The 21095-nt window shown below is 34.6% G+C and overlaps 1 protein-coding gene across 3 annotated transcripts in view; it reads right to left on the bottom strand.

Moving 5' to 3' along the window:
- Positions 1 to 21095, bottom strand: part of LOC123314442 (large neutral amino acids transporter small subunit 1) — a 439580-nt gene that overhangs the window by 155635 nt on the left and 262850 nt on the right. The window lies entirely within an intron of this gene.

Raw genomic sequence — 21095 nt, 5'->3', positions numbered from 1 at the left:
CTAGCACATCTCGTGGATGGTAAGTATAAAGGTTGCCTTTACTTTGCAGAAGACCTGTTTTTAACGCAATTTCCCTATGGTAGACTCTGGCCATGGCGTTGTGACGTTCCGTATAGTCTTTTGGTGCCAGTATAGAACACGAGGATGTGATGTGCTGAATTGTTTCCAGAGCCTTGGAGCACCTTCTGCAAAGGTCGGATGGTATGTTGCGGCCAGTAATTCTCTTGATATAGGCTCTGGTTGTCCTGGTCTTGGATTGCAACAAGCCTTCCCTCGGTTTCAGGGTGAAGGTATCCTGCTTTCAGGTAAGTTATCGACTCATTTTTTATAATATTATCCGATTTCAAATTTCCAGGGTATCTGCCATGTAGTGCCTTGCTGTGCCACTCTGCCGTGAGCTGTTCGAGTGACTGTTCCTTGAGGTTAACCGAGGGTTTTGCCAGCTGCAGGGCCGAGTACTCATCTGCTTGGCAAACGGACTTAAAGAACGGTAAGTTTCTCGATCTGAAGTAGTCTCTCATCTGTGATACCATCCTGTTGTGTGTTATAAGGATGTTCTGAAGTCCTCTGCCACCTTCATGTCTGCTGATGTACAATCTATTCACAGAGGCATGGGGGTGATGGATTCCATACCTAGTGAGAAGTTTTCTTGTTTGGATGTCTATTGCTTCAAGTTCGGTTGCTGTCCAGCGTACTACTCCGAATGAGTAGGAAATACAGGGTAGGACCCAAGTATTAATAGCTGTGAACAGAGCCTTAGAGTTGAGTTTAGCTTTCAGAAGACACCTCAGCCTGCTAAAGTACTTGGTCTTGAAATCATCTTTCACTTCAGGCTTTCTTATGTCGAGGGCTTGTTTGATGCCGAGATATTTGTACGTTTCCTGTTGACCTAGACATGATATGCTTGACTCGTCCCATAATTTGATGTCCTGACCCTCGGTAACTCTGCCCCTTTTTACATTCAGGACCGCGCACTTGTCAAGTCCCATCTCCATGCCGATCGTCTGGCTGAAGGATGACACTAATTCCAGTAACCTTCTCATCTCTTCTCGATTGGCTGCGAAGAGTTTAAGATCATCCATATATAGTTGGTGGTTTATTTTCACGTTTATATATATATAATTATATATATATATATATATATATATATATATATATTATATATTATATATATATTATATATATATATATATATATATATATATATATATATATATATATATATATATATATATATATATATATAGATTGAAGTCATAGGATACTAGTCGTTTGTGAAATTATTGATTTAAATTAAGGGTGTTTCGACTATTTTTCAGGGCAAAATTCCAATGAGAGTCAAATTATATTAAAGCTCTATATTTCATCAACTATCGTTGACTTCTTCAGGAGCAACTGGAAAATACAAAGATCTCATAACAAAAGTTCAAATTCTCTTAGGCTAAAACTTACAATACCATGACAATAAATATGGTAGCTTCAGAAAAAACAAGACCATGTAGAGGGTAATCAAAGAAGTACGTCAATTTCAGTTGAATTATTCAGGAAAAAATTGGTTTTACAAATGACAGATTTCAGAAAATTCTATAAATTGGCATGGACAAACAAATGTGCCATGATGTTCACAGAAGGGCAAAAAAAATTTGAGAAAATCTTTTCTTATTTTATACAATTTGGATTAGAAATGTCTCTTATTTATAAGTACCTGCAAGTAAGGTTACAAATTAGGAGATATTAGGAGAATACCAATTTTTTTTTATCACAGGTCAGTAAGAAACTATAGATGTTACTAAGATTATTCGTATCCGTTTTCTTATTCATCGTTGAATTTTTATTTTCATTTATATAACACATTTCTAAAAAAGTTCTTTTTTGGTATTCTTGTTCGTGATCTAAGACTTGTATATTATCGTAATCTACAGCATGTCCTGTGTTATTAATATGTGAAGCTAAAGCACATCTTTCAGGTCTCAGAACAGAATCACTTTTGTGTAACGCCATTCTCCTATCAAGACCTTGTGATGTTTGTCCTATATAAAATAGAGGGCAGTGTTTGCAATTTATCTTATAAATAACATTTTGTATTTTTGAATCAGACAACTTGAAAGAAATCTTGATAATTCAATTGAATTGGCACGTGGTCGATTGCCTTTGAACATCTTTAATGACTTCCATTTTCACCAAGTGCAATCATATAACAAGCAGTTCCATAAAACTAGGGTCAAACATCTCAAAAAGACAGATGATCTTAAACTATCTTATTTAAAAAAGATCAAGACTAAACAATCCTGGGTAGTGAATCTCTCAAATAACTCACTAATTCCTGAAGATATAATGAGTATGCTATCTTTGGGTCCTAAATTCTCTATTGCCCCAAATAACCATCAAATTTCTTTAAAGAAACTTCTAGCTGACACTGAATACATTATTCATGGTATTAGTGATGAATTCAAAGATATTGTAAGAGCACAGGCCACCAATATAATCACCAATTTTCATTTTAAAAATAATATACAATCAAATTTTATCAACAAGCTATTCATTAAAACCAAAAAATTCTTAAAACAAAATGATGACCTCTTAGTAATGAATTCAGACAAGGGCAACGTAACAGTAATAATGAATAAAAATGACTATTTCACTAAGTGTAATATTTTGGTTAATGATGGAAACGTTTATGAAAAATTGACGAGAGATCCTACATCTAGATTTGAAACAGAAAATAATAAATGGGTGAAATTCATGAAAGAAAAACAATATATTGATGGGGTCATCTCCAAAAAGCTCATGTGTTATGGTTCACATCCTCCAAGATTCTATGGGCTTCCTAAGATCCACAAAGAAGGAGTTCCTATGAGACCTATAGTATGTACTATTGGCTCGCCCACATCTAATCTTAGTAAATTCATTGCCAACATACTTCAAGCCTCTTTTCACCAATACAATGAGTTTCAGATAATAAATTCAAAAGAATTTGCTATCAAAATGAATGGATTTCTTCTGCCTCCTGACCATGAGATTGTGTCCCTTGATGTAATATCATTATTTACAAACATCTCCTTAGAATTAACAATATACATTATTGATGAAAATTGGGAGTTGATAATGCCACACACAGAGATTCATAAAGAGCATTTCATTCAGATAGTTGAATACATTTTTCATTCTAATTATTTCCTATATAATGGTTCTTTCTATAAACAAAAATTTGGATGTCCCATGGGCAGTTGCTTGAGTCCTATTTTAGCTGATATGGTGATGTCAACGCTTATAAAATCATATTTAGAGAGACTTTCTTTTACTCCATCATTTATATATCAGTATGTTGATGATCTAATTTTATCTATACCTGAAGATAGAGAAGAGGAGATACTAATCGTTTTCAACAGTTTCGATGATCACATTAAATTTACAATAGAAAGGGAGAATAACAAATCTGTACCTTTTCTAGACACGAAGTTATATAGGACTGAGGATAACAGGATTATTTTAGATTGGTACAGAAAACCCAGTAGTTCTGGGAGATATATAAATATAGATTCTTATCATGATATCAAAATAAAAACAAATATAATTTTGGGATTAAAAAGAAGAATAGAGGATATCACGCATCATACTCTAAGACAAGCGGCACTGAGAAGGCTATTTAGGCTGATGAGGGATAATGGATATTCAAACATATTTCTTAAAAAATTAATATACAATGCTCCAAGACTACCAGAACCAACCGAAGCTTTAAATGAAGTGAATAATGAAGAAAACCGAGTCTGTTTTGCAAAACTGCCCTACATTAAGGAAGTCACATTCGAATTAACGAAGCTTTTTAAGAAATTTATCAACATAAAAATCAGTAGATATAACATGGTTGTTGCTAGGTCCCTTTATAAAAGCACAAAGGATGAATTGAATATTTCAAAAATAAAAAATGTTATTTATAAGATAAATTGCAAACACTGTCCTCTATTTTATATAGGACAAACATCACAAGGTCTTGATAGGAGAATGGCGTTACACAAAAGTGATTCTGTTCTGAGACCTGAAAGATGTGCTTTAGCTTCACATATTAATAACACAGGACATGCTGTAGATTACGATAATATACAAGTCTTAGATCACGAACAAGAATACCAAAAAAGAACTTTTTTAGAAATGTGTTATATAAATGAAACTAAAAATTCAACGATGAATAAGAAAACGGATACGAATAATCTTAGTAACATCTATAGTTTCTTACTGACCTGTGATAAAAAAAATAGGTATTCTCCTAATATCTCCTAATTTGTAACCTCACTTGCAGGTACTTATAAATAAGAGACATTTCTAATCCAAATTGTATAAAATAAGAAAAGATTTTCTCAAATTTTTTTTGCCCTTCTGTGAACATCATGGCACATTTGTTTGTCCATGCCAATTTATAGAATTTTCTGAAATCTGTCATTTGTAAAACCAATTTTTTCCTGAATAATTCAACTGAAATTGACGTACTTTTTTGATTACCCTCTACATGGTCTTGTTTTTTCTGAAGCTACCATATTTATTGTCATGGTATTGTAAGTTTTAGCCTAAGAGAATTCGAACTTTTGTTATGAGATCTTTGTATTTTCCAGTTGCTCCTGAAGAAGTCAACGATAGTTGAAGAAATATAGAGCTTTAATATAATTTGACTCTCATTGGAATTTTGCCCTGAAAAATAGTCGAAACACCCTTAATTTAAATCAATATATATATATATATATATATATATATATATATATATATATATATATATATATGTATGCGTTGCGGTCAGTTCGAGGAACAAATCATATACAGAACGGTCACTTCGAGGAACAAGTGGTCACTTTGGGGAATTCCTCGAAGTGCCACATATATACAGATCACGTAGCGTGTACTTCGGGGAACTATCGTGTATGTTCAGGTTAGTTTGAGGAACTTCTTCTAGCGTGCAGTTTGGGGAACTTTCAAGTACAAAACGGGTAGTTTGAGGAACTAAAGAAATTGCACCTAGAGGTCATTTCGAGGAACAATGGATATTAACTATTAAAATTATATAAATTATCGGCATTGTTGTAATAATGTTTCGAATTGAACTTTTGAACTTTTGAAAAAGCTTAGGTATATTTAAGGACACTGGTGAAAATGGAGATGGGTATTCAATACAAATTTTCGTACATAAAAAAACCAAACAAGGAAATTTTTTACCACATTCACTTACACCTCTAGGGAGTAAACTATTGAGATTTGTCAAATTTCGATATCTGAAAAAGTGTTCATAAAATCAACTGCAAATTCGAGTTATAATAAGCAACACCTATCATAGTTGAATATTTGATAGTGCGAAAGCTGTGAGGGATCCACTTCAAATTCTAAAGTTATATGAAAAAACCTGTTGTTTTTTCACTCCTCTGTTCACGGCATTTACTAAGGACTTGAGAGGTTTCGGAGCAGATATTTTTCAAAGTTGAAAATTCAACACAGCAGAAAATATGTTATATCAAATTTTAAGCATTTACAGGTGTCAATTCAGAATTTTTGGTCTGCTAGTGAACGAAAGTTTCTTTGCTGGAGTCTCTTGATATAACTTCTGAATTTGAAAGTAATTTTTTGAGACATGGAGTACCAAATGAATGCAGTTTTTCCTGTTGCGGTTTCTTGATATACCTATATCCTCGGAATTTTAAATGATTTACGTTTTGAGTTATCGAATGTTTCGCATTGACAGGTGTCAACAATCGGCCCCCAAGTGAATACAGTGAACGGAAAGTTTTTCTGTTGAGGTTCATTGATAAAACTTTTGAATTCGGAATTTAGTTATTTTGGAATTTAGAATTGACAGATGTCAACCTTCGGCCCCCAATTGAATGCGGATAAGTGGAAGTTTTTTCTACAACCAATCTTGATATAACTTTTGAATCCCATAGTAATATACATATAATAATAATATTAATAAGTCGAATGTTGAATACAAAAAAGTATTACTATTGATTTAACAATTGAAAAAATTGAAAGTTTTTTCTTGAAATCTAGGAGGAGACGATTTCAATAAAAGAGGCATAATCTCATCAAATTACGCTAGTATTGAAGGATTTCAAAATTTCATGGCAATCGTCCGTAACGGAAAGATAATACGTATAAGTAACTTCAGAATGGAATATCATATATGTTTTTCCAATTTTCCATTATAAATCTAGAACAAAAGAAAATATTAGGATTCAGAGCTATGTGGAACATTGAAAAAAAGTGCTCCCGAGTCTCAAGCACAGAGCACCGATTTTTCGCAATAATTACTGAGCACTCTGTGAGAATAATTCGATGTTGCGAGCACAAAGCAGTAAGCTCTTTTCTGAGAAAACTGTGGGAAATAGGATTTGTCATTACAAAATCTGTATCCGATCGAAAAAAACCCTTCTATTTCTTCGAAACGATAAGTTTCTCGTTCTACTCTACAGCAGTTTGACGATTTCATAAGTTGGAAAATAATTGTTTCACGAATGCAAATATGTATTCTACGGAGGCGTAGAAGAGAGCCACATAATATTTCAAAAATAATTCCGACTTTAAGTAGGAATTTTATTCAGTTCCGAACTTTTACAGGGTGTTCTATGACGGTATGAACCATATCCTGCAATATAAACTGCTTTTTCAACGAATTCATATTCATATAAAACTGGTGTTGGCATATTTAGTATAAATTGACGATTATGTATTTTTGAAATATTATACAGGGTGTTCCAAACTGAGTCGTTACTCCGTTAATATTGATGCTACGAATTCGGATAAATTGGCAATTTAGTAGCATTTTTAATGGCCTTCTCGATGCCAAAAAAAATGGACAGTTATGTTTTCGAAATACAAATTTTTTTTCAATGGAACACCCTATATTTTATCATGCAATTCGATTCGTAATAACATTCTCAACAACAAAGCTCTTATCACATTTCCTCCTGTTGAAGTTGAAAATGAGCGACTTATGTGAAATTATTTATTTTATTCACTAGTTCAAAAATGTCTTTGTTTGGACTTATAAATCTCATAATTGTTCAAAGATAAAGACCCAATTTTGGTACTTATACCAATAACAATATTTTTCCGGTGTGAGGAGCTTTGTTGTTGAGAATGTTATTACGACTCGAAATGAAGGGTGTTTCATGTTCCATTCAAGAAAATATCATTTTATGAAATATTTCGATAACGTGACTGACAATGTTTTTTTTTTGGCATCGAGAGGCCATTAAATGCTACTAGCTTGCCCATTCAACAGAATTCGTAGCATCAAAATAATCGGAGTTGGCAATAGGACCGACTTAATTTGTGCACCCTGTATATGGCGCTTCTACGTTTTCGAAGAATGGCCTAGCCATATTTTTGATGCAGCATGAAGTTAGCGAAAATGTTTGAAATTTTCAACTTCAATAGGCCATCAATTAGGACCCAATTCGTCCTTTTGCAGTAAGTTCCATATCATTAGTAATTTTTGAATTTTTCACGATTTTCTTTATTTGATACATCTCTTCATTTATGAAAACCATCGAGTTCCTTGGCATAGATTTTAAACAGCTCCCTACACCCAACGGTCTACATCGCGCAACGTTGGAAGCGGCTTTTCAAAGCAAGCGCAGTTATGTCGTAAAACACATGCGTTAAGATTGCGGCTCTTTTTATTCAAGAGAAAGTTCGCAGGTGGTCATCTGAAGATATTCAAATGCCTTATTTTTCCTAGGGATTCTCTAGATTTGGATACTGACAGAATTGAATTGGGTTTTCACAAAATGCATATTTGTTTCATGCTGTAAGCAATCATATCAAAAGCAGAATTGAATTATGATTACATTCAACGTAAAAATACATGAATAAATACTCATAAATATACAGGTTGGGTCATATCGAAATATTCATATTCTTGGGTTATACAGGCTGTTCCGCAATGGTTGATTAAATTTTTTCAGACAAGTAATCAAAATGTATGCTGACATTTTTCACGTTGGGTTCCTCGATATTCTCGATGAATTTTTTGGAATTTACGAAGAAATATCTAAATTTGACCATTTTGGTAGGAATTTTTTGGACGTTTGTTTTGCAAATATGTATCGGAAATTGGAATATATTATTAGGTGAAGAGTGTTTTAAGATTGTATCTACCGGTACCCATAACGAACATCGTGTAGGTACGTGGAAAAATTGCGTAAAGGAAAACTTTAGGTTTCTTTGCAGGTTTTCCGCAAATTTATCGATTTCGGAAATTGTTTTAAAACACGTTCATTAGTTCGGAACGACTGAAAGGGGTTCGAAAATAAGCTCGTTCATCGAACTTGAAACCAGAGGTAATGGTTCCATGTTCCATAGGTACTTCTCTGTTAGTGGAAAAAAGCTATTTTTATAATTTCAAATTGGATATCCAATTATTCAACGCTTTCATCCAGGTGTGAGTGTTCGTGTGACTCGAGCTCGGTATGAGATTGTAGAAACCATCTTTTCATTCCTTATCGATGATAGTGAAAATCGAGAGAAACATCGTATTCCGTCCGATTATATAAAAAACGGCAATAAAAACCTATTCTATTCCGTACAGGCTGTCCCAAATTCGATGTTTCAATTTTTTGAATGCAATTACATACTGGGATTGACATCTTTGAATTGGAAAAAATTGCGGATATCGAAAATAGGTATATCTACACAAGGTGTCCCACGACGAATAAGACAGGGAATATCTAGGAACTCGATAGTAGTAGAGAATTACATATTGTAATATTGGTGTTGTGAATTAAAGCAGTTCTTGATATCATGTAACCCAATGAGCTTTGGAATTTCTTTGTTGCTTCCCAGAAAACGATTCCATAAAATTATAACATTTCGTGATCTAAAACGATTAATTTGAGAACTACAGGCACTTCTATACCGGGTAGCCCACCCCATTCGCGGCGCTCATTTTGAGGAAGTAAATGAAGATATTTTGAAAATTATTTCATGTGGTGTGTGTAGGTTGTCCCAAAGCACAATTTAAAATTCTTGTCATAATTACAGGGTGTTCGAAAACAAAGATATAGACCAAAGTAGCCCCTGTTTAAATGTAACACCCTATATTTGACCTCAAAAATGGAATGGTAAGCTCAAGTTATGATGAGTTTCTTCATATTACATAAACCTTAGAAGCACCCTTTACGAGATAATGGCGAAAAATCGAAAATATGGAGTTTTTTTTTAATAGCAATTAATGAAGAAACTTGTTAAGCCAGCGATACAGACAGAATATTTTCGAGTAGACAAGTAAGCTACTCCTACATAGAAAAGAAAATTTCAACTCTGGAAATTCTGGAATATACAGAGTGATCATAATTAATTTTCAAACATCAACTACAAATAATCGTAGAGAACTTTCTTATTTCAAATGGCACACCCACACCCGATATTTCTACAGGGTGTTTCATGAGTCGTTGGCCATAGCCTAATGGTGAATGTAGGTCATCCAGGTCTTTCAGAAAAATTGCTTGTTTTGTATCCTAAGGCTATTAGTTTCGGAGATACGGGGTGATTCATGAATATTGGCCTAAATTTGCGATGGCCATAACTCTGGACGGCAAGGTCCGATTTTGATCAAACACTATGGGTTTGTTCACTTCAGAAAGCTCTTCCAAACAGTTTATGGAATATTAATATTTTCAGGGCAGTACTCAGAATATCGTGATTTTTCATTCAAGCCCCAAAATGTATATTTTTTACATACCTCACAGAAATTTCGTTATTGCCCTGATAAACTACATAATTTATTTTAAGAAATCTAATTTTCACTTTGCATGGCACACTTGTCACAAGGGAATAGGAGCAGGACGAATTCATATTTTATGTCATTTTTTCGGAATGCGGTCCTGTTTTTATTCCTTCGGTAATAGTATTTATTGTCCTTTGACGTGATTCTGTATTATTTCAATTCTTCTTCATTTTGAAACCCCAGCACATACTGAGTGTTCGTAAAAAAGTGTTTAAAAGAGCATGGAGCATATAATTATCAAATCCTTCCAATCATTATTTTTACCCGTAGTTGAGGAACTGAGGCTTGAAATATCTAACCCCAAAAACGAGGTCTCCAATCTCAGGGCTGAAAATGCACAACTACTGAGAAACATCAACGGCTCAGAACTTAAAGTACCGTCTAAAACTAAAGCTAAAACCTTTAGTGAAGCGCTGAAACCAAAAATAGACCTCAAAGATAACAAGCCCATGAGTACATCAAAGGGTAAGGAAGCTACAAGACTACAGAATGTTAAAACTCCCTCTGAATCAATTGAATCCGAACACAAATCTGATACCGATTCCTGTAAGGACGACAACAAGGTACAAAATGGGGTAGATGAATTTATCCCCGTGAAGAACAAAAAAACGAGAAGAATGGATCGAGGTATTGTTGGCAATGGCAAACCGGAACTGATGTCAATAAAAGGTGCCCCTAAATACGGATATCTGCATGTCTGCAAACTTGACCCAGCCTTGAGGCCTGAAGTCTTGGAATAATACCTCAGCGAAAATGGTTTCAATGGTGTTATGTGTGAGAAATTAGAGTCCAATAGACCAAACGAATACTCATCCTTCAAGTTGACTGTGCCAGCTTCCATGTTCGAGGAAATGAAGAATCCTAACCTATGGCCGGAAGGTAGCAAAATTAACCATTTTTTATTCCGCCTCAACAACAGGAAATCACTAGATCCAAAGAAAGGTGCATAGTTTTCCATCAGAATGTACAATCTCTCAATAATTGCAAATTTAGGTTAGAACAATTTGTAAGTCAACATAACCCTCATTTCTTATGCGTCACAGAGCACTGGCAAGGTACGGAGGAACTCGAAGCATTGAATATCTGTGGTTTCAAACTTGCGTCTAAATATTGTAGACCGATTGGCTGCCATGGTGGATGCGCCATTTACTGCAGGAACGAAATATTTTATAAAGAGCGTTTAGATCTTATGAATAGCATTCCTTATGTCTTCGAGTGCTCTGCGATAGAAACATGCATTAATACTGTTAAATATGTGATTATCTCTATTTATCGACCTAATTCATATCCTAGAAGTGATATCAATGTATTCTTGGAAAGAATTTACCAACTTCTGCAAAATCTAACAAACTGTAACTGTTACTATATAATAGGTGGTGATTTCAATGTTAACATACTTTGTAATAACTCGGTAACCCAAAATTTCCTATCAATTCTGGAAGGCTTCGGGGCCAATTTGACAGTTCATGAACCAACGAGGATAACACCAACTTCTGCTACTTGTCTTGATAACTTTATAACAAACATGATCAATTGTGATGTTGTTGTTGTTCCCTCGCACCTGTCCGACCATACCGCCCAATTGCTCTCATTTCCTGCTGGCGAAGCTCACTCCAGGAATATAAAGAAACAAACTCGTAGGATTAATGAATCAACCATGCAAGATTTCCTAGAACTTCTGTCCCTTGAGGACTGGGATGATCTCTCCGTCTACCATAATCTGGATGTTGAGACGATGTGGAAAGTCTTTTTCGATAAATACAAAAATATATTCGATGTGGCTTTCCCTCTGGTCGTCCGCAGGGAATCATCTCAGAGAAACTACATAGATAACTCGCCAGAGGTCTTGAAACTCAAAAACCAATTGGACTGCTTGTACACAATGAGTCGTATACGCCCTGAACTTATCAATTCCTACCGTGATACAAAGAAATTATACGACGACGCCATCAAACGAAATAAGGAAAAATTCATCAATGCTCAAATCAGCAACTCCAGCAACAAGCCAAGAGCAATCTGGAAGGTGATTAAAAATTTGACAGGTAAAGAAGATAGGAGTGAATCAAAGCTGCAGTCGGCCGATCCACAGAACCTTGTAAATGCTTTTAATAAGCATTTCATCTCTGTTTCCTCCTCAATGTACTCTCATGTTCCTACGAATATCGTGGACGTCTCTACAAAAACCATTCGACCAAATAGAAATTCATTCTTCCTCTTCGAGATAACTCCGGATGAAGTGATTCGTACTGCGAGATCCATGGAAAATAATTGGTCTTCTGGGTACGACGGTATACCGTTAACGGTGATCAAGAAGTCCATCAATATAATCTCGAAGCCTTTAGCCCACATAATGTTTATAGCATTCAGAGATGGGGTTTTTCCAAACCCCCTCAAAATTGCGATTGTACGACCAGTCTTCAAAAAAGGAAACAAAGACGATCTCGGAAACTACCGACCTATCAGTATACTCACTTCGTTCTCCAAACTGTTTGAAAAGATTCTGGTGAATAGGCTCCTCAGCTTTTTTCACAAATTCAACGTTTTCTCCAATTCTCAGCATGGATTCCTCAAGTCAAGGAACACTGAAACTGCGATATTTGAACTGACCAGATCGATTCTGCGGGCGCTGGAGAGCAATCTCATTCCTATGGGGCTCTTCCTTGACTTCTCCAAGGCTTTCGACTGCGTCGATCATGATCGGTTGTGTCAAAAACTATGGACCTACGGGATTAGGGATAACCAGCTTAATCTGGTGCGGAGCTATTTGAGAGGTCGAGTTCAGAGAGTTTCCGTTGAGATCGATGGTGTTGTCTACACTTCACTTGATGAAGTACTGAATGCAGGTGTCCCTCAAGGTGGCATTGCTGCACCCTTATTTTTTTTGGTTTATGTTAATGACTTGCCTGACCATATTCTGTTCGAGGAGACTATGGATTGCGCTGATGTGATGCTGGCCGCGGGGCTCAATGATGAGACGAATGTGGACGTGGTAATGTACGCAGATGATACCAATATCTTAAATAAGGCTCCCAAAGTGTCTGTGGTGGTTGAGCTAGCTCGGAAAAAATTCTCAACAGTCTCTGAATGGTGTCAAATAAACCAAATTACCCCAAATTTGAATAAAACGGAATGTGTGATGTTTGGAACCTCTCAAACAAAAACCGTCACGCCTGATACAATTGACCTGCAGGGACACTGTTTAAAACTTAGTCAGAGTACTAATTTTTTGGGAGTTATGATGGATCAACATCTAAACTGGTTTGACCATGTTGACAGACTGCAGAAAAAACTGAATTCGGTTCTCTACACCATTCGGGTACTGTCACAGCTGGCCAATTACGAGTTGCTAAGAACTGTATACTTTGCGAGTTTTCAATCTACGATGGGATATGGAATATTGGCGTGGGGGAACAGTTCGGCTATTGGAAGATTATTTGTAGTTCAAAAAAGAACATTAAGGGCCATGCTTCACTTATCCTCCAGAACAACCTGTCGAGGATTATTTAGAAAGGAAGGTATTCTCACAATATCTGCATTATATATCCACAGATGCCTAGTATTCGTACATAAGAACCAGATCTACTTTGAGAAATACCGTAATGTGAACATGACTAGGCGCGTTCATTCATTTCACCTTCCGAAATGCTCTCTCACACTGTCTCAAAAAAATGTAGAATATATGTGCCTCTCACTCTTCAATAAGCTTCCAAAAGAACTCCAGATTCTAACAGATACTAGTAAATTCAAGAGAGAAACTCGGAAACTCCTAACTGACTTGGAACCTTACAACATAGCAGAGTATTTCGGATGCAATTCTTATCTGGGTGTATGAGATCCTATTGCAGTATATTTTTTTGTCATTTCTTTTTTCTCATGTTTGACCTATTTTCTTTTCGTAATGTAATTCGATTATGAAAATAAATATTATTATTATTATTATTATTAAAAGTATGCAAGGTCGAGCTGTAAATTTTTTTGAAATTACATATTGAATTTATATAGAAATGATGTAAACCATCTTGGAAAATATAATCCGTAAGTATATTTGCTTTATAAAACACATAAAATTTATTCTTCAACAATGAAAAAGTACTATCATAAGAGATGTTCAAAATGGAGTTCTTCCATCTCGGAACATTTTCTAGCTCTTGAAATCAGATTATTTATTGCTCTTCTTATCATATCGGGATTTTGTTGAACTTCTGCACACTTTTCTGTCACTTTTTCACGCACACTCAGTAGGAACTGAGGGTTTAAATGAAAAAGAGTTAAACAGAATTTTAAAAATTTTTAATTCTCGACCCAAGACAAAGTATAATATCACCAAAGGAATAATAACAGGACCGCATTTCGAATAAATGACATGAAACATGAATTCGTTCGGTTCCTTCATTGTTGTTTTATGAAAAAAAAATAAAAAAGTTTTTCGGAAGAATAAATTTTAATAGTTATGTGTGTTATGAAGTAAATACACCTACGGATTACATTTTTCAAGAAGGTTTACATCATTTGTATCTAAATTCAATATGTCATTTCAAAAGAATTCACATCTCGACTTGACATACTTTTAAACACTTTTTTACGAACACTCAGTATGTGCTGAGGGTTTAAAATGAAGAAGATTTGAACAGAATTTAAAATAATTCAGAATCTCAGCAAAGGACAATGAAAATTATCACCGAAGTAATAAAAACAGGACCGCATTTCGAAAAAATAAAATATAAATATGAATTCGACCGATTCCTATTCCCTTGTGACAAGTGTGCCATGCAAAGTGAAAACTCAATTCCTTAGAATGGGTTATGTAGTTTTTCATGGTCATAACTAAATTTCTGTAAGGGATGTGAAAAATATAGATTTTGGAGCTTGAATGAAAAATCAGGATATTCTGAGTACTGCTCTGAAAATATTAATATTCCATAAACCGTTTGGAAGAGCTTTCTGAACTGAACAAACCCATAATGTTTGATTGAAATTGGACCTTGCATTCCAGAGTTATGGCTATCGCAAATTTAGGCCAATGTTCATGAATCACCCCGTATCTTCGAAACTAATAGCCTTAGGATACAAAACATGCAAGTTTCCTGAAAGGCCTGGATGACCTGTATTCACCATTGAGCTATGACCAACGACTCATGAAACACCCTGTATATCTCGTTGAACGTAAAAATGAATTTCGAAACTATTTTCATAAAATGTTACTACGTCTGAACGTGATAGTTTCTGAACAATTTTCGATTTTTAATTCAAAACAAATAAACTATTTTCGCATTATCTTGTAAATGGTCCTTCTAAGGTACAAAAAGTGATCTGAAGAGAATTTTCATAATTTGAGCTTGCCATTTAATTTTTGAGTTCAAATACAGAGTGTTACATTAAAAAAAGTGCAACTTTGGTCTATATCTTTGTTCTCGAAGACCCTGTATATATCCCTGTATATGGCAATAATTTTAAATTGTGCTTTTGAACACCCTATACACACCACAAGAAAAGATTTTCAAAATATCTTTATTTACTCCCTCAAAATGAGCGCCGCGTCTGGGTTGGGCCACCCGGTATAACTTTGAAGGTTTTTTGACTACGTTTTCCATATGAATAATTGTTGAAATATTGTCTTGTTTTACTCATCACCGCGAAAATTTAGGACTGTTCTAATAATGCAGGGTGGCCCTAAATCTTAATAATTTGGTAAATGCCCGTTTCAAACGTTTGTCATAATCTTCTTGAACAAAGTATATTCAAGTATCTACCTGTAGATATCGATTGAAAATTGAATCTGGGACGATTCTCCATTTTCTGAAATTTTTTAGGGTTTTCACTCAAAATCTCCGAAACAAAATGAGAAAAAAATCGAAATATCGGATTTGCTCTTATAAATAATTATAATTTTAAAGTTCCTTTTTTCAGATCATTTTCAGGCAACAATTTTTCTGCATAATTAACTCCTGACAAATAAGTGCAAGAATTTACGGTTATTTCAATTTTTTTAATTGATTTTGTTCCAGAGATTGGGAGTGAGAACCTTAAAAAGTTTCAGAAAATATCTACCTGTAGTTTTTAAATTCGTTCGTTTTAGACCGCACGTACTGGATTGTTAAAATCGTGTACTCAGAAGGAACATAGAAATGCTAAAATGAACATTTTGTCCCCTTATTGATTTTGAATATGATGTCACGTGACTGACAACAAAAGACTCATAGTAACCATAATATCAGAAAGAGCTGCACCACTTGCACTTTATTGAAAAAATGTATTCAAAATTATTCCGCTATTTATATGAAGCCATAGTTCAGGAGAAGAGTTTATTCGATTCATAAATCTGACATCTCTTGTTTTTTTTTTTTATAAACTGTCCCTAGTGTCCCTCCAGAGGAACAAATGAATATACAATATACATATTGAAAACCGATGTCACTATAGAGGGACAAACAGAGTCATAGTTAGTTTGAAACCCCAAAACTACAATTCTCTTCTACTCTCGATTTTTGCAATATTCCCTACCTTCACCGTCGTGGGACACCCTGTATATTTGTTTACTGTTTTCGTCTGAACGTAACTAAAACACATGACTCTAATTTCATAGATATCAATAAGGTGCGGAAAGAAATTGAAAAATGAAGGAATTTTTTCGAAAACTATGAATGATACTTCATTTCTGAATGATAAAAATTGCACAGAATTTATATGTCGAAAAGCATCCCGAAAGGAATCACACCAGCAGAAATTTGTTCATTGGGTTGAAAAATAATTTACGAAATATCGGTTCTTCCGGTAGAACAGCGCTATATTCATTATCATTTTTAAATGATATTAATGATAATGAAATGAACTAAACCAATTCTACACTTTGACAATTATTGGAGTTATCTATGCTTCGAATTCGATACTTTGATTTTTTTGCATCAAATTCTATGCACATCGAATAGAATCATCCTTTAGAATTCGGAAACTACAGTAGAATCTAGACAGTGTGAACTTTTCGAAAGCGTCAAAGTGTCAATTTGTTCTGATATTACTCATTTCTATTGAAAAGAACTCGGAAACGTGCCATTTGTATTTGTGGCTCTTCTAGTAAAGGTAAATACTAGACTAGTTTTCGAGAGCCCATCATTGGTCAACGAATTTGGGACAGCCTGTACTTTTGTCGGCTGCATGAAAACATTTCATGCCATCTGGAAAAGATTTGAACACGTGCTTCAATCGACCATGCGATCGATACACACTATGCAGCTGTAAAATTCTCAACGTTGCCGCTGCTAGCCAGAAATCATGTTTTATCGGACAGCAACCTTGGCATTAACTTATTACTGCAGTAAATATAATCTCAATCGCATATTGAGATCATTTACAAATTTGAAACTTTGCTTTGTAGTTCAAAATCTGAAAGAAGAAACAATGGTGATTTAGTCATTTAAAAACAAATCTACTCGCGAGATTGAACCGTTTCATTTTGATAAGATTATTGAAGCGTTGTCTGTATAAGACATAAGAATATTTTTTAAATGTCTTTGGAACAAAATCGATAGCACATTTCACAAAAAACAAGTTTTAGAAAATCAAAAAAAATGCTAGGCCAAGTTCACAAACAGGATGTTCCTAAATTGAACGTACAAACGAAAAGGGGAGATTCCTTAAGTGAGTTTAAGAAAAAAAAGTCCCATAAACATGGGGTCGCAAACTTTTCGTTTTCGAGATACGGAGTGTTGAAGTTTGAATTTTTTTCAAGTTTTTTTCTCATAGTATCTACACTTCACAAGATATTCAACTGAAATTTGGCATAGATATTACATTTTAGAGTTCTCACCACGTGACATGGCAATTTCGATAGAAGATCTACAGGGTGATATTTTTTCTGGAACACTGCCACCTGTTGTTCTGCAGAACTTTTTTTTGGTGAGCAACTGTTAATTTGAAAAAATGTAAAAAGAAGCTTTGTTCTTATACTAAACTTTTCGGTCTCTTGTAGTTTTGTCGTATCTACCAACGATTTCGAGAAAAAAAATTTTGAACGATTCTCTCGAAATCCTCGTGAAAATCCAAATTATGATGGGAAGGCCATTTTGTAAGCTGTGGTGAATGAATTCAGTGTCAGTTTTTATGGAAATTTTCCTGATCTGTAGCGATGATTTATAAAGATTCCATAAACTCGTATAATCAACACAAATTTCAACACTCTGTATCTCGAAAACGAAACGTTTGCGACCCCATGTTTATGGGACTTTTTTTCTTAAACTCACTCCCCTTTTCGTTTGTACGTTCAATTTAGGAACACCCTGTATATCCATGACGGCTCATTTCATCATATTGTTTGAAGCAACACGCAACGCTTTTTTCAATCGAGAATGTGCTTGACCTATAAGGTACGTTCGGAAGTTCTGGAAAAAAAGTGGTGGTTGGCAAGATGCAACATATATCGATCAAATTCTATCAGTCATTATTCGAAGTTTCATGAAAAAATCACCTTAGAAGGCTGTTAGGAAACTGAGGTTACAATGCACGGCTGAAATAACAATTCGTTGTAATTTCATTTATAAATTCATAGATAGCAAAAAAATAAGTACCCAAGTAAAACTGAGCGTATGTATTGTTTCCACATACAACTTTATATCGAAATGTGTTTAAAAAATTGGCCACCACAAAACTTCAAAAAAATTATATTATTATGGTTCTTTTTCCGCTTGAACTATCAACATATTTATATTCTCCTAGTTCCTGGATCCCAACCTTGTTAAAAACGAGTCAGTATTTGGGACCAATTTATTATTATCATAGACATACTTCCATTAGTTTTTCAATAAAATTGGGATCCAGTATTTCGGAGAATAAAGAATAGTTGATGTTTTTATGAAAAAACTCTGAAAGCAACATTTGGAGAAGACAATCTGATTGTTTTTCAATTTCCTGCTATCTCATCAATGAACATTTAGATCTGATTCAAGTCAAAAAGTTACATGCGAAAATCGAAATACCTTTGTAGTGCTTGTTTTTTCTAGTCTACTCATTTTTTCCTGATCTTTCCAATTGCGTTAATAAAATTTCGAAATGTTGATAGATATGGTTTTGTTTCGACTCGAAACCTACTCATTAATTTCTTTACAGTCGAACCGGGAATAGGACGTTATTATTTTGTAGACTCAACTGTGGACAAAGAATTTACGGACCAAATATTAGGAAAATATCTATGGTGGTCCATAAGTTATGATTAATTAAATGAATGGGAAAAATCAATAAATAAAAAAGGACGATGGACCTATAAAATTAGGTTATTTAGAAAAACCAAGGTCCACGGTGCTATTTAGTCTGTTCCAATGCGCATTCCTCAATGAATCGTCCTGTATATTCTGCATTTCTGAATCAATTCAATGATAATTTCCTGTGAAATTTGATATCACTAGATCTGTAGAGTTCATACGAAATCAGCATCTACGTCTTTCGGTGCGGTAGGGTTCTCATCTGTGTGACCATAAACTCTGTGATCCAGGGTTACTTGGGGATATCTCCAGTTCCAGATTTCCCGTTTACAGTGTTTACGCAGAGTTTGTTCATACATACTCGTTGATTAATGTTTGTTTTGAGCAAGAAGTATGTCGATCGAACAGTAAAAGTTAAAAGGATTTCATCATGATACAAAATACTGTTACATTTTTTTTGATTTTGACATATAAAGTGACATCTTTTTAAAACTTGAGCAGCGATCGAAGCGAATGCTTTTGCCAGCTGGATGCTGGATGCACAAATAATGATTGCATTTTTGAAATAATAGAACCCTAACGAAAAACCAAGTATGACTAAGTTTTTGGCATTTTTCACGGAAATTCCGAGGTTTCTAAGAAATAATGATGAGACGACTGAATATCTGGCTTTCAGATTTACGTATAACGACATTAATTATATAACTTTTTAAATAACGGACGGACCGACCCCCTTTTTATGGCATGGGTAAACCAGTATCCAATATCTGAACATTTCAATTCCATTTATTTTCACAAAACAAATGAAAAATATGATATCTCGGTTATATAGTTTGCCTTTCTGAATGACTTCAATCATAATTTTCTGTACAATGGGATCCATGTGCTTCATTTCGAATTCAGAAGTTGTATCTAGAAACCCCTGAACCTGTTCGTCGCATTCATGATTGTTGACATCTGTCAATGCAAAAAATTCGATATCTCGGAAGATGAACATAACATAATTTCAAATTCGACAGTGATTCAAGAAATCCAAGCAGAAAGAACTTCTCTTTACAGTATCAACTTTGGGGCCGCGCGTTGACACCTGTCTTATGTAAAAAATTTGATTGCTCAAAAAAACTGGGATTCATTTCAAATACGAGAGTGACATCACGAAACACCGATAGAAACAACTGCCTTCCTTCAGTATAAAAATGGAGGGCCGATAATTGATACCTGTCAATGTTCAAAATTCGATATTTCAAAAAATGAACATGATATTCATTTCAAATTCAGAAGTTATATCAAGAAACAGCAGAGAAAAATTCGGTTCACTGCATTCACTTAGAAGTCGAGGTTATCTCTTGTAAAAGTTACAATATGGAAATCACAAAAGCTGATATGGGATTATCATAATGAAATTTTGAATGCGGCTTGGATAAGCCCAATGGCCCAGATTTCCAGAAGACACAAAAAACTCAGAGGACATCAGGAATCCAATAGAAGATAATACTTTATCGCTCTTCAAGAATCTTGGAACAGCGATAACAAGGTTAGAGAAAATCGCGATCCACTGAAAAACAATACAGCAGAGCCCTTCAAGAAACTTTTCAGATCTACATAAAATCCAGGGAAAATCTAAGAACCTCAATAGTGCAGCGCCGTGAATAAATTTTTCAGAGTCTGGGATGCCCCCCAAAAAAAATGGAAAAAACAACAATTATTATTATCATTACATCCATAATATTATATACCGGTAGGTATATACAGAAAAAACTTTTCACAAAATTGAAAAAAACGACCATTTTTAGGTACCATTACATCCATAATAGTATATACCGGTATATACAGAATAAACTTTAATCTCCTCCTTTGTGGAAATTCCACTATATCACCAACTATGTAACTGCTTATTTTAAGCACCGTGCAACGTAAAGCTGTGCGATTTTACAGCCAATACGGTGAAATCTGTGAATTGAATCGCACGGCGAATAACCAATAAGATTGGCTCATAGTAGTTACCACGAAAACGAATAGCATCCATAATATTTTGACGTTTCGTAATTGTATCTCAAATGGTTACCAGTTTTTGGATTTGACAAGATCATTTGAAGATAAATCCCTTACAACAAAATTGTTGTCAAAAATGTCCAGTA

This window comes from Coccinella septempunctata, chromosome 5 (assembly GCF_907165205.1).
Source record: "Coccinella septempunctata chromosome 5, icCocSept1.1, whole genome shotgun sequence".
NCBI lineage: Eukaryota > Metazoa > Arthropoda > Insecta > Coleoptera > Coccinellidae > Coccinella > Coccinella septempunctata.
This window is presented reverse-complemented; position numbering and strand designations above follow the sequence as displayed.